Source organism: Canis lupus, chromosome 26 (assembly GCF_003254725.2).
Source record: "Canis lupus dingo isolate Sandy chromosome 26, ASM325472v2, whole genome shotgun sequence".
Classification (NCBI taxonomy): Eukaryota; Metazoa; Chordata; class Mammalia; order Carnivora; family Canidae; genus Canis; species Canis lupus.
The window spans coordinates 13,520,030-13,537,527 of NC_064268.1; the positions used below are offsets into that span (position 1 = coordinate 13,520,030).

At 51.7% G+C, this 17,498-nt stretch overlaps 1 long non-coding RNA gene across 1 annotated transcript; it reads left to right on the plus strand.

Moving 5' to 3' along the window:
• Positions 1–320: 320 nt before the first annotated feature.
• On the plus strand, positions 321–11,468 carry LOC112676614 (uncharacterized). Its single transcript, XR_003146621.3, has 3 exons — positions 321–555; positions 9,193–9,367; positions 11,134–11,468. It is a non-coding gene; the product is annotated as an uncharacterized LOC112676614 (long non-coding RNA).
• The last annotated feature ends 6,030 nt before the right edge of the window (positions 11,469–17,498 follow it).

A 17,498-nucleotide genomic window follows, 5' to 3' on the forward strand; every position in this document is an offset into this window, starting at 1 on the left:
TCTTACTGTGGAAATCTGTCTTGGACCTGTCCACCCCCTGCAGCTGGTATAAAGCTCTGGTTCTAGATGTTTCTAACCCGACACACACCGGCACCCCCTATACCTCCTGGGAGTCTTAGGGCACAAGTCTAGTGCATGCAAGGCCTCCTGTTGCTGTTGCTGCCAGCTTCCTTGGTGCACCTGCCTGTCTTCTGGGCAGAGGCCAGGAACTGCCAAACACCCCCGCACCCCCCCCCCCCACCGCCAAGGGAAAGCGTGTGTCTGAGGAAAGGCAAGGGGACAGAACGGCATGATTCCAGCAGGAGAACATCCACAGGATTCTTTCCATTGTTCCCAAGGTCCAGGCTTCCGGGTCGAGCGGGCAGGAGTGAGGCTGTCTTCAGACAGGAGGCCTCACCCCAGACTGTGGTATCTGGCTGGAGCTGCAGGCCGACAGCTGTGTAGGCATTATAAATCTCCCTCCTGGAGATGAGGCGCTGGGGCTCCCGACGTGTCCTGCTAATGGTAAAGCTGTCAGCGCCCACCGCACAAGCTCTGGACTCTGAAAGCATCAAGGTGAGACTGTCTGCCTCCCTCAAGCCTGTTAATTGTACCTGCAATCTCTTCCCCTCCAAACGCGGAAGGCTGTCTCTTCCTCCACTGACAGCATCAGGGGATTTTAACTGCAAAGCAGGCTGTACTTCAGATCCAATTGAAATACCCCTGAACCTGAGCTCTGACCTGCCGACTTCCTGCTGAAAGGACACCCCCCCACCCCCACCCCCCCCACCCCCCACCCCCCCCACCTGCGCTTTCTGTAAGACACGGGAGATTTGGTGAGTTGAAGCGAGAGAGCATCCCTGGGAGGGGAGGTCTGCGTGGTTTTTGTTTTGCCAGTTTGTTTGCTTCATGATGTAGTCTGTCTTTAAATTTTCACTTAAAAAAGAAGTGGTCCTAAAAAAAAAAAAAAAAAAAAAAAAACAAAAAAGAAGTTGTCCTTTGCTTTATCTTGAATGCAAAATCAGAAGTTCAGGTCCCTGATTTATCACCCCACAGATGTCTGACTTTGAACAATCGCTTCATCGCTTTTAGATTCCTCATTGTAAAAAGACGATGATCAAATCTTTCTTCTCGCCTGGAGATGAGGATGAAATGAGATATTCTAGGGCTATCAATCAGAGTTTTCGTTGGAAACAACCTGTGGATCGCTGATAAATCACCTGCTCAGAAACAGAGAACTCCGGGTGCAGCACTTGCCAATTTCCGTGGTGTAAATGCGTCCATCAGAGCCGATTTCAAGCCATCAATGTGACATCACGCAACAAGGAGCTGGGAGGGGAAGTGAACAATTGGTTCTTCTGAGCCGACAGGAGCCGGCGCCAGCACAGCCCTTGAAGACAACAGACGCCAACTCCGGCTAATTTTAGGAAAATTAAAATCAGGGGGGAAAAAAGTACCCAAAGGATAGAGGGGGTAGCTTGCAGAATTTCCAGCTGGCGGCTCAGACTTGGAGTTCATGCAGCCAGGACTCACACCCCAAATCATCCCAGAAATAGCCCACTAGTGAAGATGGTGCTTTTGTCCGCTCTGGCACAGAGTAATAAGCTCCATCATCGCCAGCAATTCTGGACATGGGCCAATCCCACTAAAACTGTAGCCACTGACATCCTGAAAACCGCATAGCTGGGCCCCACTCCCCCACCCGCCTCGCACCACCTCACCAGCCCAGAGAAGGCATCGGAGGGCGTGGATCCTGTTCCCCCCACCATCTAGGGAGGTGCCTCAGATTGGTCGAGCCATGTCACACGTCTGTGTCCCCCCTGCTGCAAGGGACCCTGAGCCTATGTGTTTATGTAGCTGCTATCACAAACTACCAACAGCCCGCTGGTTTACAACCACGGAAACTGATGTGTAGGTTCTGGAGGGCTGAAGTTCAAAATCAAAACGCCGGGAGGGCGGCGCTGTCTCTGGAGGTCCTGGGGAAGAAAGGACTCTTCCTTGCCTCCCCTGGCTTCTGGTGGCTGCACCGCTCCAATCTCTGTCTTGGCTTGGCCTTCTCTTCCCCTCTGTGTGTCTAAGAACACTTCCGGATCGAGGGCTCATCTGGATCATCCAGGAAGAGCTCGTCTTGGGATCCTTATATCAGCAAAGACTCTTTTTCCCAATAAGGTCACATTCACAGGGTTTGGAGTTTTAGGACATGGGCATCTCTTTTGGGGACCACCACCCAACCCACTCTAGTGAGTACCTGTATGTTCAGCTTCTATCCTAGGCAGTGAGCCTTGCCTCACTGGATGGGAGGTTCCTCGGTTATAAGAAGGGGATTTGGAGGCTGGGAAGTCAGAAAGATGTCCAATGTCTTCTAGAACTAGGGTCGCAAATGTTTTTGGTAAAAGGTCAGAGGGCAAATATTTTTTGCCTTGAGGTCATATGGTCACAGCTCCTCAGCTCTGCTGTTGAGCACAGGAGCAGCTGTAGATATTTTGTAAACAAATGGGGGTGGCTGAGTTCCAATAAAACCTTATTTACAAAAACAGGTGTCTGTCCAGATCTGTCCTAAGGGCCACAGATTGCTGACCCCTTTTCTAGAACATGAAGGGGCCCGGCATGAAGTGGGTGCTCAGTAAATTGTTGGCTGACTCATCAATCCTCGGTGTTGTAGAAATGTATTGAACATGGACAACCAAGTCAGAGCAGAAGTTAATAAAGGATTAAAACATGACTAATGCTCTGTGACCCACACTCTTGAATAAATTATACAAAGGGAAAGAATTTTGGCATCTAACAACAAAATTCAAGTTTTTGAGATGAGTTTTCCTTGTTTTAGAGCCTAGCACTAACTAATGTGGCCTGAATTTTAATTCCTGGCTTCACATGGAGTGACAGCACCCCTGACCCAGCAGAGACCTGGGTGTCCATGCTCACAAGAAGGACCAGATTGGGGTGTGGAGGGATTTATACAAGTTCGCCCCGTCAGAGGAGAAATGGGGGCAGATGCCCAGCATATCCTGCTGGCACCGCATGGGAGCTGTTGACTGCCTCCACTAGGGGCGAATGGCATATAATCCAGATGTCTACTTCCAGGGGAGTAAAACATCATGAGAAACAGTGTCTGGAGCGGGAAAATAGCCAATGTGGTGCTTGTAGTAAAAAACACATCAGCTTTGAAGGCTGACAGATTTGTGTCCAAGTCTCAGCTCCCCAGGAAGGCAGTAAAGCAGCTGAACCAGCTCTTTACCTCTCTGAGCCTCAATTTTCTCATCTGTAGAATGGGGAGAGTTAGATTCATCCTGCGGCAAACTTGTGAGGATTAAATGAGATAATATTTACAAAAATGTGGCACCTGGTGGACGCTTAGTAAAGTCACGCTCGGTGAGCTCCTTACAAGGCCGAATTTCACAGACTTGAATTTCTGAAAATCAACACACCCGAACGTACATAGCAAAGTAAGTGTGATCCTTTGAAGGAGGCTCCTGGGAGGCCAGCCAGGCTGCTGGGGCACAGCCTGTTTTGGGAGCCAGCTGCTGATTAGCCTTTGGCACCTTGGCAGTTTCCTCTGACTGTCCTCCATGGTGGCAGGCCTTCGCTCTTGGAGAAGGGACTTGATTTCTGGACAGATCCCAAAATTAAATGGAGCCAGGTCTGATGAACAAGGTAGAAGATGGAGCTGGCTGGGATCACTTTGGGTGATAAAAGACCCGTGATTGCAAAGTAATGGGCCAGGGTTACTCTGAAGGAAATCCCCAGAGAGGCCTTCCAATAGCGCTCTGAGCATCCAGAGCCCTTGTGAGAATGAGTGGAGGGATGACTATGGCAGGGGAAACACCTGTTCAGAAGGGCAAGGTCTGGGGCATTTGTACTCTTTGTAAGTTACAGTCCTATCTTATAGGACTTGTTTGTTCACTCTTTGCTTTAACATTTATTGAGCTTTGGGCCCTGTGCTAGGCATTGGGTGTGGTGCTGATCGTGACTTCATTCCTACCCTCAGGCTTGCAGCCATAAACAGATAACAATCCAATAAAGAAACATCTAGACAATGCCATGGTGGTCTACACAAATGGCGCCTCTAGTGTTGTGCAGTGCACAACCTGTACAATGGTATGTGTAGCCTTGCTTTAAAAAATAAGGACATGAGTTATATTCATAGGGTCAGGGAGGCATGTGAGCTGGATCATTAAAGAGATGAAGGAATTCTGAAGGCAAAAGGGTGGGTGGGGGAAAAGGAATATCAGACTCAGGCACAGTGTGTACCAAAGCACCGAGGAGGAGTATGTTCAGTGGGGAGGTATGTTCAGTGAATGCTGAGACATCTGGCGGATTTGGGAGGAGGCAGACGGGCTGGGGGGCAGTGAGGCTGAGGGGACTGAGTCAAGATCTCCCGGGGGCTGCTGGGGGAGTCAGAGAGGTCCACGGATGTCAGACATTCCATTCCTCTGAGTTGGCCTCCCACCCCCTGCCCGAGGGAGAGATGTGAGAAAGAACACTGGCCTTGTTGCGGCTTGGATCAGTCTGGATCCCAGCTCTGGGGCTTGCAGGCTGTGTGTTGCCCCTCTAGTCACTTAACCTCTCTGGGCAGGACTTTCCTAACTCACAGAATGGAGGTTCTGGTAATGTCTCCCGCTGGGGTTGGGGGACTTGGCAAGCTACAGAGTCAGAGACAGAGCAGGTCTGGCCTCTGACAGCCTTCGTGTAAGAGACAGAAATCGAAAATTAGGAAGACAGCACCAGCCCCCTGTAGGTGGAGCGAGTAGGTGATTATTCTCAAGTCCCCAGAAAGTTGGCTGGGCTCTGCACATTGCCCTCGTTAGCATTAGCATCAGAGAGCACTTTCTCTGTGTTTAGCATTGCCCCGGCTCCTCAGAGGTCTTTTAAAATGCAAATCTGCCCTCTTTGTGTCCATGGTGCCTCAGGTTAACTGATAAATGACTTTTATCAGCAGATTCCATTTACCTAGGAGCCCTAGGGTGGGACACAGTGAGCCCCGGCTGCACACCTACCGCCGGGAGGGGAGAGGGGGGGCCTGACTTCTCCCCCCACCCCACCCCCGCTGCTGCTCCCCACGGAGAGATAGCTAGGAGGCTCCTGGGACCGAACTCAGAGGGAGATGGATAAGACCCCCAGGGGCAATCTGAGTTTCTCAGGGCACGGGTGGCGTGGGGTTCCGCGCATCTCCCGCCGGGCCTGGGGCTGCTGTGTGTGCAGGGCTGGGAGTGCAGGCTCCATGGGAACTCAGGCCCTGCCCTCGAGGAGGGACTCGGGGTCTGGCTGGAAAACCCAAAGTGAACAGATAAGTAGGGCACAGAGGGCAAGGTGACGTTGTCATTGTGATCGTGATGGCCACCTGTCATTGAGCATTTACCGTGAGTCAGGCCTTGTGCTAAGAACCTCGTTACCTGTTATCTCTACCTGGAGGTGGCTGTTAGCAAGGGCGACTGGCAGATGAGCCTCAGATGGAGCAGAAAATGCATCGCTCAGGGTCGTAAAGCTAGAAGGTGGGAGGGACTCCAGAACCGAGTTCTCAGCTGCTGTGCTGTCTGGCCAGACGGGAAGATCGGCCCACATGGTCTTGAGTTCCGGTGAGGGGCTTCCTTTGTGCGTCTGGGTCTAACGCTGGAGGCAGGGAATACGAAATAAGAGAGAATTGCAAATTTGAAGTGGTGCAATATAAAACTATGTATGACATAAAGCCTCCTGTGGAATAATGCAAATCTCTCTGGTTTTAAAAAAAGACATCCGTAATTGCATCATCTCCAAACCAAGTGGCCCGAGTGAAATTTAAATGGTGGTGTGCAATTCGCCACAGGTTAGTGACATTGTGATGGATAAAGAGACATGCCCGCCACCCCTTTCAAGGCTTTGCTTGGATTATTTGAGGGTTTAATTGTGCAGGAATACATTCCCTTTAAGACTGCGACCTCCCTCAGGACTCTTTGGGCACGCGTATAAAAATATGTAACCCGTATAAATTACAGGTCCCCATATGGCTCCTGCGTGGACTGGGCTGCGTGCAAAGAACTTTCGTCTAGCTTTCAAATTGCGTTTCTCTACAAAGTCCTCCTCCCCACCTTTCCACGTGGCTCATTGCGTGTCTGGGTTCAATGAGATTCTACAGAGTCTAGGAGACTACAGATCTCTTTTGGGGGAGAAAGAGAAGGAGGTGAGAAGCACCGGCATTGGTAGACTGTAGAGTTCTAGTCCATGATTATCCCCTTGGAATGATCTTTTTGGCATTCCCTCTGGGCCCCATGAGACCTTGTGCCTCGTAGCCATTCCTGGCTGAGGATGGTTCCCAATGAGCCCACCGCCTACCCTAGGCTGTCCCCTCTGCCTGGCTTGCCCATCTGCTCCTTTAGGAGACAGCTCCTCCATTGTCCCCGCTCCTTCCTCTGCATTTCACCCTCTGCACATCTACTTCCTTGACAATGACCCGCAAAGGTTTATTTGGAAGTCAGTTGTATCTGTAGGCAGTGAGCTCCCAGAGGGCAAGGACCAACTCACTTTCATTCCCCTATCCTCAGCACTGAGCCCCACATACATAGTAGGTGCTCAATAAATATCGCTACACAGTAGACGCCTAGGAAAGGCTTTTGGGAATTGAGCTGAGTTGAAAAGGAGAGTAAGAAGGAAACATTCCAAGCACAGGGATTGTTGTCTTCTGGGAACGGCATGGCAAAGGCTGATCGCCCGGTCCCTTGTTTGTAGCTGTCTCGTACATTCCGGGTGAGTAGGCGGGTATTCTTGGTGTGCTCTATCCCCAGCTGGGGTAGACTGCTTCGAAGATGGCTGAGGAAATGAGTCCCATCTCATGTGCCCTTTTACAATGGATACCACCCCTGCTCCCATCCAAAGGTGGGGTTATTTATCCTCCGCCTGATTCTGGGTCAACCCTCTGCCTTACATTCAATGAGGCAAAATCAAAGCTGGTCAACTTATAGGTCTCAGGCCCAAAAGATGATGCAGCTTCCATTTTTGAACTCTTGACATGTAGCCACCATATAAGGAGGCCCGAGCAATCCTGCTGGAGAGGCTACATGGAGGGAAAATCGCGCACCCCTGTTGGCAGCCAACATCAACTCCCAGATCTGTGAGTGGGGGGCATCTTGGATTTTGCCACCCAGCCAAGCTCCTGGCAGAGTGAAGCTACATGCGTGAATCCAGCCACAGCCTGTGAAGCCAAAGAGCTGCCCAACCGGGGCCTCTGAATTCCTGACCCACAGAATTAGGAGCAATAAAATCGTTGCTATTTCAAGCCACCATATTTTGGTGTCATTTGTTACACAGCAATAGATAACAAATACACTAACTCTGTGTGAGCAACAAATTTAGTGAGAGGTTATCTATGGCTTTTGATCTGGGAGTTGGAGAGGATATAGTAGAATTCAAGCTTTTCTGTTTTTATGTGTCTGTTTTTAATTTTACAATATTGTTAAAAGGAAAACAAATTGTAGGTGAAAGTAGTGAGGTCTGAATAAAGTCTGTAGAGGAGTTAATAAGACTGTATCGGGGGTGCCCAGGTAGTCAGTTGAGTGTCTGACTCTTGATTTCGGCTCAGGTCATGATCTCAGGGGTCATGGGATGGGGCCCCATGTGAGGTTCCCTGCTTAGCAGGGGGAGCTACTTGAGATTCTCTCTCCCTCTCCCTCTGCCTCTCCTCCTGCGTGCGCTCTCTCTCTCAAATAAATAAATAAATCTTAAAAAAACAAAAGGTAGTATCAGTGTTAATTCCCTGGTTTTGAAAATTATATTGTAAGATGTTATATTGTACAAGGCTGTCATTTGTTTCTAGGAAATAAACACTGAGTATTTAGAAATAAAGATGTGTTATGTTTGTACCTTTCTGGGGAACAGCTCTGAAAAAAGAACACACACACTTTCTCTTCTGTGTGTCTGTAACTACAGAGAGAAAGAGACAAGGATGAAGCGCAGGTGGCAAAGCATTCATATTCGGGGAATCTGGGTGAAGAATATATGGGAATTCCTTGTAGTGTTCTTGCAACTTCTCTAAACGTCTGACATTATATTGAAATAAAAAGGATTTTTTTTTTAAAGGAAGAAGGAAACTGTGGAATGCACATGGTTGCCCCCAAAGAGGCAAGAACCACCCACTCTCCCTGGAAATCCTGGTGTTTTGCGTGAATCCAGAGTGGACTTTTGTCCCTTTCTCGCCTCCCTCTGGTGGCATGCATGTGATGGGGAGCCACCCCGTGTCCTCCAGGCTGCCTGGCACCTGGCAATGATCAACGGCTACCATTAAACTCACCCTCCCCACCCCTGTTCACGTCTAGGGTTCTGTGAAGGCAAGGCTGGGTTTTGGATTTTTCACAGTGACAATCCCCAGGCTCCAAGGGGACAGCTGGGAAAAGCCTTTCCTTGGAGATCCCTGGAGCACTCTGCCAAGGCTTCAGTCACAAATCTATCCTTTCCTGCTCATCTGAATTTTGGGGATTCCCATTCAGAGGCCACAAAGCACAGGATGATGGAATTGAGGGGCTAGAGGAGCCCCCCTCTGGTAGCAAGCATTGCTGAGAGCACACCCCAGTGCGGTTGGACTATTTTATGGGCCTGGGCCAGGGATCAGGGTGAGAGAGGAGAGGATGGTTGTGCCCACTGGAGCAGAGCGGGCGGCGTCCAGCGGAACAGAGCCCCCCAAGGCTCCCAAGCTCAGCAATGCCGTCCTGCGTGCTTCTGGGCGAGCTTCAGAGGGGAATGGGCCGGGCCATAAGACACCAGGAGTTTGGAATCCGAGAGACCTAGGAGGGCACTCTTTGACTCACTGTTTCCTGGCTGGGTGCTCCACCCGGAGACCCAGAGACTTGCCCTGGCGCCAAGTTTAAGGCCCTCATCTAGGGCGGAAAGGATCAAACACACACCTGATGTTATGAAAGTGCCCGGCAAACAGTAGATGCATCCACAGGATCGGTGCTTCGATTCCTCACGCAGTTACTACTGAGCACCGACTCAGAGCCATGCTCAGCAGGGAGTAATCTGCCTGCCTGGTTCCCAGAGATGGGTGCAGTGCCTCTCCCCCTTGGTGTCCCCCCCACCCCCCGTTGCTCTCCATCTCCCATGGCACCATGGTGACTGTGGCCTGGGTGCTAGATCGTCAGAGTTCAAATCTGAGCCTTGTCTCCGAGTGTCAGAGGCACAGTGACCCCATTTGTGTGTGCCTCCATCCCTCCACCCCTCACCCTAGTGTTTGCATCCGTCTCACAGATTGCTGTTGTCCGCTGAATCCATCCACGCGAATGAATGTCAACAGGGAACGCGGAAGAAGCGGCTACCACACGACAGACGCAGGTCTATGCTCCTTGTTGGCATTCTCTCCATTTGACAGATGAGACAGCTGAGGCACAGCAGACTGCACCATTTGCCCAAGATCGCAGACAGGGTAAGAGGCAGAGCTCACAAGCAGCTCACGGGACATGCCCGGCAGGTAGCAGGTGCTCACAGACTGGCTGGGAGGGACAGAGGTGGCCACAGCTCTTGTTCCCTTCAACACCCCAAGAGCTTCCAGCCCAGGGAGCCTCAAGGGCTGCCAGAGAAGGAAGGTCTCCCAAAGTGTGTGGGAGCTCTGGCCAGTGGCCACCTACATCAGGTCTTTCCAGAGTGGTGGGGAGGGAGAGGTATAGCCAGGAGACACTGCGGCTCGCTGCAACTGGGGGAATCCCAAGCCAGCCTGAAAGACCCTAATAAACAGCTAATTATGATGCTAACTCTGTACCTAGTGGCAGGGAGACCCAGCATATCGGGTAATTAAGCTGTTGGAGCTGGAGCCGGGCAGGGTTTTCTCAGCTCGGAGTTAATGCAGAATCCAAAGTGCAGGCTTATGGCCAGGGCACAAAGGTAAACAAGACCCTCCCTAAGGGCAGACCTGATTTAGTCCAAAGGTTCAAGTGCAGTAGTTATAATGATTAGAAGATTTTTTTTCTCCCCTTTATATAGGGAGCAGGTGGGGGTGGGGGGAGGAACATACTGTATGCACCAGCCTCGGTGCTGGACTCTTAGCAAGGGCCTGGGGGCCAGGCAGGCGGTGGGCCTGGGCATTTCCGATCGGAGTTGGATGTCACTCCGCTCCCCTGCCCGCCCTCCGCTCCTCCACAAGCATTTCTACTTCCTGATACCTTAAAAATGGAGGTGGAATTCACGTAACATAAAATTAACTGCATTATGAATGGCACTGAATGGTACAATTCAGTGCCATTTAGTACCTTCACGATCTTGTGCAACCACCACTTCTATCGAGTTCCAAAGTATTTGCTTCACTCCAGATGAAAGCCCTGGACAAGTTACTCATTTATCACCCCCACCCCAACCCTCGCCATGTCCTTCCTCCTCCTCACCGGCTCCTGGCAACCACTAATCTGCTTTCCATCTCTATGGATTTATCTATTCTAGACATCACATATAAATGGAATCATAGCATATTTGACCTTTGGGGACTGGCTTCTTGCACTTAGCCTCATGTTTCTTTTCCTTTCTTTTCTTTTTTAAAGATTTTATTTATTTACTCATGAGACACACAGAGAGAGAGAGAGAGAGAGAGAGGGAGGGAGAGGGGAAGAGACACAGGTAGAGGGAGAAGCAGGCTCCATGCAGGGAGCCCGATGCAGGACTCGACCCTAAGTCTCCAGGATCACACCCTGGGCTGAAGGCGGCGCTAAACCGCTGAGCCATTGGGGCTGCCCCAGCCTCATGTTTCTGAGGTTCATTCACCTGGTTGCATGTATTAATGCTTTGTTCCTTTTTATTGCCAAATAATATTCCGTTGTCTATGTGTTGCATTTTGCTTATCCATTTACACTGACGGGCCTTGGGTTGTTTCTGCTGCTTGGTTTTTATAAATGATGCTGTGAATATTTGTGCACAAGTTTCTGTGTGGACATGTTTTCAATTCTCTTAGGTCAACATCTAGAAGTAAGACTACTGGGTTATGGGGGTAATTCTATCTTGAAAGTTTTGCTGTATTCCACGGCAGTTACCCCATTATACATTCCCACCAGAAATGCACAAGGGTTCCAATTCCTCAGCATCCTTGTTACTACTTTCTTTCTTTATTTTTTTAAAATATAATCTTTGGTTTTTTCATGGGAGCCAAGGTAAGCCTCTGTCTGCCATGGGGGCTCAAACACGGAGCCATGTCTTCTGGATTTACAGGAAAGTCCTAGGAAAGCCAGCGTGCAGGATGAATCACCACCCCCTTACCGGAACGGATTCATCACCTTGGAAGAACCAGATGGAAAGAGTGGCTCCGGGCTACACCAATCATTTTTTTCAAAAGATTTTTATTTAATTATTTATTTATTCATGAGAGACACAGAGAGAGAGGCAGAGACACAGGCAGAGGGAAAAGCAGGCTTCCTGCAGGGAGCCCGATGTGGGACTCGATCCCAGGGCCCCAGGATCACACCCTGAGCCAAAGGTAGATGCTCAACCGCTGAGCCACCCAGGCGTCCCCAGGCTGTGCTAATCCTAAAGGGCCTTGCTGATGATTCAATGTTGTAAGCTCTTCCCTGGGGGGCAAGTGGGTGCCTTGGAGGGAATAACTGTGTGTGAGCCGAGAGACATCCTGGTTCCTTGGAGCCTGGACACCTGTGCCCGAGTGTCACCAAGGGGGACAGTGTTCGGCCAGCCCTGCTGGAGCACTGGTGGCCTGGGTGAGCTGGCAAAGGACAACACAGACAACATGAGGGACCACTCAGCTACTGGGAGGTGGGAGGAACGGGATCAGCCCACGTGACTAGGCACATGGGTGTGGGATGGGGGGGCTCAACCACAGCCAACGGAGCCAGAGTCTGAACCTGCAGCTGCCTCCCTCTTGACCTCTCCGCTTGCGAAACGCAGCTCTGGCCGGGCTTGTCCTGCAAACCTCCAGCCCCGTCCTGCCTCCACTCCCCACTTCCTTTTCCAGCACGGTTTCCAGCACCTGGGCCCAGCCCAGCCTCGGTTCCCCGTCGGCACCCCTGGCCTCCAGCCAACCGGTGACCCCGCACGTCCGTTCCAATCAGCCAGCCCAGCTCGGGCCGGCCCAGAGAACCTTCCGTTCTGCTCCTGATCATGTGTCCACCCACATCAGGCTTTCCCGGCCGCCGCGGGGCCGCCGCGGGGCCGCCGCCTCTCAGAGCGGCTCCTGTGCTGTCATATGGATGCATCAGGCTGATCAGCAGTTCTGGGCCAGGAGCCGGAGGCACAAGGGCTTTTGGATCGCCTGTCTGCCCGCATGCATCAGCTGTCCCTGGCCGCACCCTGGCCGGCCTGGCCTCACAGCGGGGAAGCCAGCGGGGCCCTGCTTGCTCAGGAGGCGGGATGCTGAGGCCCAGGCTGAGCCTGGCCTGGCAGGAAATGGACAATGGGCTGGGGGGGGCGGGGTGCAGGGGAGTGGGAGGGAGGACTGAAGAGGAAGGAGAGAGAGAGGGCACCAGGAGAGCCTGAGGCAGCAAAGGGACTTCATCTCAGTCCCGTCTGTGTCCCCAACACTCAGTCGGTGTCTGGGGCTAGGCAGGGAGCAGTTGGTGGGACTGGCCTGTAAAACAGGAGTGAGAGAGGGTGCCGGGAGGGAGGAGGGAAAGGAAGGGGCAGGAGATAGAGAACAGAGCAACAGGAGGGCAGGGAGCGGGCACTACAGCTCCGCCCGTCCCAGCACCGTCCCTTCCACCAGTGGCCCCGCAGAACTAGAAGGGGACAGCGGACGTGGACTGGAGGGGAAAGAAGGCAGAGGAAGGCTGTGGTGGGAGCCCTGGGGCAGAGACGAGGGATGAAGACCCTGACCCAGATGGAGAGAATGGGGAGTGGAGGGGCGCAGTAATCCAGAAAGGGAGGGGCCAAGAGGCAGAGGTGGAGGGACAGACGCCGCAGGACCAGCCTGGCAGAGGGGCCAGGATGGGAAGATCGTCCCTTTGATGAAGATGCACATTAGCAAACGTGCTGGGATCGGACAAGTGCCAACAGGCCTGTCTCGGAGTTAAAAAGTGCTACATCTGTCAGGGCTTCAAGCCTTAAGCCAACACTTTCCCTCTCCTCACCCTGGGGTCCTGCAACTGAGCTCTCCCTGCGCATCTCCTGCAGGCACCCAGGCTTGTCCGGGGCCGGGAGGGCAGGGCAAACAGGGCGGGAGGGCCCATGGGGCCTGGTGCAGAGGAGGCAAGTGGCAGCCCCGTTGCAGGTGCGCTCGTGGTGTGTGTGTGTGTGTGGGGGGGGAATGCAGGGAAATTTCAGCAGAAGCTAGGAGGACCCAACAGGTGCCCTCAGATTAATGCCCACCCAGAACCTCTGAATGTCACCTTCTTGGGAAATGGGGGTCTCAGCAGATGTAATTAGTGAAAGCTATTGAGATGGAATCATCCTGAATTTAGGGTGGGCGCTCAACCCGGTGATGGGTGTCTGGGAAGAAAGGGAGCTGTGGAGGTGAAAAGAGGAAGGCCATGTGCCTACAGGGGCAGGAATGGGAGCGATGTAGCTAAAGTCCAGGAACCCCACGGATGACCTGGAGCCACCAGAAGCTGAGAGAGAGAGATGCATGGGACGGACGTTCCCCTAAAGCTTCCAGAAGGAACCTGCCTGGCCAGCACCTTGCTTTTGGATGTCTGGCCTCCAGAGCTGCAAGAGAACGACTTCTGTAGTTTTAAACCATCCAGTGTGTGGTCATTTGTTACAGAGCCCTAGGAGGCCACTACAACCTCCTGGCCTTGGGGACCCATTCTGCTTGTCCTTGGGTCCAATGGGATAATGGCAGGATGCTTAGAAATAAGAGGGTTCCAGGCCCTCCCTCCAACCTCGTCCTGTCAAATCTCCAGTGCTGGCTTGTGTTCTCCACACTTGGGAGTCCTGTTTCTCCTCGTCTCTCCAGAACTCAGGCCTCTCAACCAGCAGCTGGTGAACAGGGCTCTAGGGGGGCTTTCATCAGGGGCATAGGAAACCACTAGGTGTCATGGCACCAGGCCTGTGCTGCTGGACAGGGCCTGCCTCTGGGAGCTCCTTACATAGGCTATGGCCTCTGACTGTCCTGGGCTCAAATCCTGTGACTTGTTAGGTGTTGCTGTGACCCAAGCTTGGGTTGGTCTGGCCTTCACCTCTGGGCTTTGAGAGCCTCATCTAGAAGATGAGAAAAAAAATACCTATCTTGTGAGGCTGTTGGACAAATTAAGGAAGAAAATGTAGGTGAAGGGCTTGGACAAGGCCTTCATAAATGATGATGATGATGATGAAGGTCTTTGTAAACCCATTTCTGTCTAGCTCTGAATGGTTACCATGGGCTGTAAAGAAAGATGGTGTCTGCTGCCCTGTGGCAAAATTGGAAAGCCAGACACAAACGTGTGAAATTACTAGGAAGCCATAAAATACAGGATGACAGCCAGTGACTTGGGTTCGGGCAGCCTGACTAGGGTCAGGTCTCACAGGGATCATGAAGGCGGGAGGTCGGGTAGGGTGACCAACTTGTCCTGGTTTGCCTGAGTCTTGCCCAGGTTAAGCACTGGAAGTCCTACATCTTGGGCAAACTGGCCACCCTTCATGGACAACTTTACCTAGGCCTCAAAGCAATCATTCATTCATCCATCTGTTCATTCATTCATTCATTCCCTTTTACTAAGAACTCACCACAGGCCAGACTCCTTTAGGCACTGGTGACACAGACATGGCCCCTGCCCCCATAGCACTCACATGCAGACTTGCATGGCCTTCTTGTATTCATTCCATAAAGCATCTAATGAGCAACTACTGTGTGCCAGGCACGCTTAAATACAGTGAAGACAAAGACAAACGGCATCGCCTCAGATCTCAAGGTGTTTGCATCTAGTTGGGGAGAGACAGGATGGCAGGCAACTCCCTCCAGTGCAGGCAGGGCTACTACAGCACCCAGTAGGTGGAGAGGCCTCAGAGAGAGCCAGAGGGACCCCTCACTCCATCCTGGGAGAAGGCAAGGAATCTTCTAGAAAGAGGTAATGCAGAGCCGACTCAGAAGGAAGAATTGGCAGCAGCCAGTTGGAGAAACGAGGAAGGATATTGAAGCAAAAGGACCAGACCGAATGCAGGGAGCTCAGCAAGGTGCCAGTAGGAAATGCAAGAATGGCACTTTGGTGAGGAGAGGCAGAGCCCCATGGCAGGGATGTGGTTGAGAGGAGGTTGGGCAAGGAAACGGGAGGGGAGGGAGTGAGTCTGGTTTGCAGAGGCACAGAGGGAGGAGCTTGCAGGACCTGTTGGAAAGAAGGTAGGGTCTTGGGTGAAGGGAGATATGGGACCCTATGCCCACCCTGGCTGGGGACAGGGCAGGACCGACGGAGCACGATGGCAAGGTGCAGAAGAGGGAAGAGACGCATGCTCACATGCTTGACTTCGGAGCCAACCAACCATTGCAAGAAACAAGAAGAAAGAAAATCAGGCCGTGCTGTCGGACAGACTGGACACCACCCTAAGCACGGACCCCAAGTTGGGGTGCTGAGCCTTCATGTTTGGGACAAGCATGCACCTGTCCCTCCTTTTCCTGTAACCGAGTCTGTCCAATGAATAAACCTCATTGAGCATTTTGGAGCTGGGCCCCTTTGCTGCGAAAGCAAAACCAGATGTCTGGAGAGAGAGACCTGGAGGGGCTCAACTGTGGGCTCAAGGGGGCATGAGTGGTCAGGGAAGGTCTCCCTGGGCTGATCCCCAATGATCCAGAAGTGCTAGTCCCAGAAAGATTTGGGGACAGGAGGAACCTTTCAAGCAGAGGGAACCGTATGTGCAAAGGCTCAGAGGCAGGAATAAGCAGTTCACATGCAAGGAACAGCAAAGCCAGGCAGGATGGAGCAGGAGGTCGGGGCACACGGGAGGTGATGCAGGCCCAGAAGCGGGCCAGGGTCAGACCAAGCCCTGGCAGCAGCGGAAAGGGAGTGAAAGGGGCTCAGTCTCACTTAACACCAAGGTGCAGAGAAACCAGCTGCCCGCTTGTCAGCGGCAGAGCTGGGGTTAGGACCCAGGACCCCGGCTTTCCGATTTCCTCTTGATCTGACCCTGCTTCCCCTTCTGGGGAGGTGAAGACAGCGACTCCACAGGCGTCAAAGGAGACTTTTCAAGGCTCTGCTGCTGCCGCAAAGGCTCGGCTCATCTCAGCAGTGGGGTGCTGCTCCCAGAGCTGGAGAGCCAGCCTGCACTCTGCTCCGCGGTTTTACGTCTGCCCCTTAATTTCCAGGCCTTTCAATTTCCTGATCTAGGAGAATTTTACAGACACGGGGTGCGTGGCTGACTGTAACAACCGTCTGTTGAATAAATGACCCCTCTGTCTTGACTTGCAGGTAGTTAAACGTCATGCTGAGCGCAAAGGTGAAACAGGGCTGGGGGTGGGGGTGGGGTTTGCTTTGCCAATGACCTGCAGGCTGTCTTTCCTCTTGGGGGCTTCAATTTGTCATTGACGGAACATGACTAACAGTGTTTATTTAACTCCTTTGGTGTTTGGAACTGCTTAAGCGAAAAATATTTTTAGTGTACGAAATGCTTCCTGAATTTTATTGTTGGGTTTCCCTTGTTTGCACCCCAATTCTCCAGGAAACCACCTCTCCCCCACACTCCCTATACAGTCTCTGGGCTTCAGGTGATACTAAATGCACCTTTCAGGTCCAGGGGTGCCATTGTGGCTCTGGACTGGCCAACCAGAACACTGCAATCCTCTGACCACAGGGAGTGGATCAGAGGTGGGCGTGCAGCCCAATCAGAACCACTGGAACACAGTGCTTTTAGGAAAAGGCTGCTTAGTCTTTTCTGCTGGATTTGAACCTGGGAAAATGTGAGAGGAGCAGCTGGCATCCATTTCACGGAAATTGAGAATGGAAGCAACATGGAGTTCTGGGGATATTTGCACGCCTAGATCCAACAGTGCCTGAAGCCCATATATCCTCTAGATTTTTCAGTTGTGTGCATCAACAAATCCCTCATTTTGTCTAAACCAGCTTGAGCTGGGTTACTGGCTACTTGGAATCTAAACAGTCCTAATACAATCACCATTAGACAAGCAGTCAGCAAATCACAGCTTGTGGGTCAAGTCCAATCCACTTCCTGTATTTTCCCCCTTTCCTTTAAGAACTTTGAGACATAAATTACATAAATTTATTCACCCATTTTAAGTGTAAAATTTGATACATTTTTGTGAGTCTACCGAGTCATATAATTGGCGCCAAAACCAATTGTTAGAACACTCTATCCACCCCCAAAATTTCCCTCATGCCCTTTTTTTTAATCAGTAAAAAAAATTGGGGGGGGGGGGTTGCAAAGAGAGAGGGGGAGTGAAAATCCCAAGCAGACTCCACACCTAGCACAGAGCCTGAGGTGGGTCCCGATCTCACAACCCCAAGATCATGACCTGAGCTGAAATCAAGAGTTGGAGGCCCAACCGACTGAGCCACCCAGGTGCTCCATCAGTAAAGAAAATTTTAAAATAACAGCTTTATTGACGTATGATTCACACGCCCTGGGATCCATTCATTTAAAGTGTACATTTCAGTGGCTTTCAGTATGGTCACAGATATGGGCAACCATTACCACAGTCTACTTTA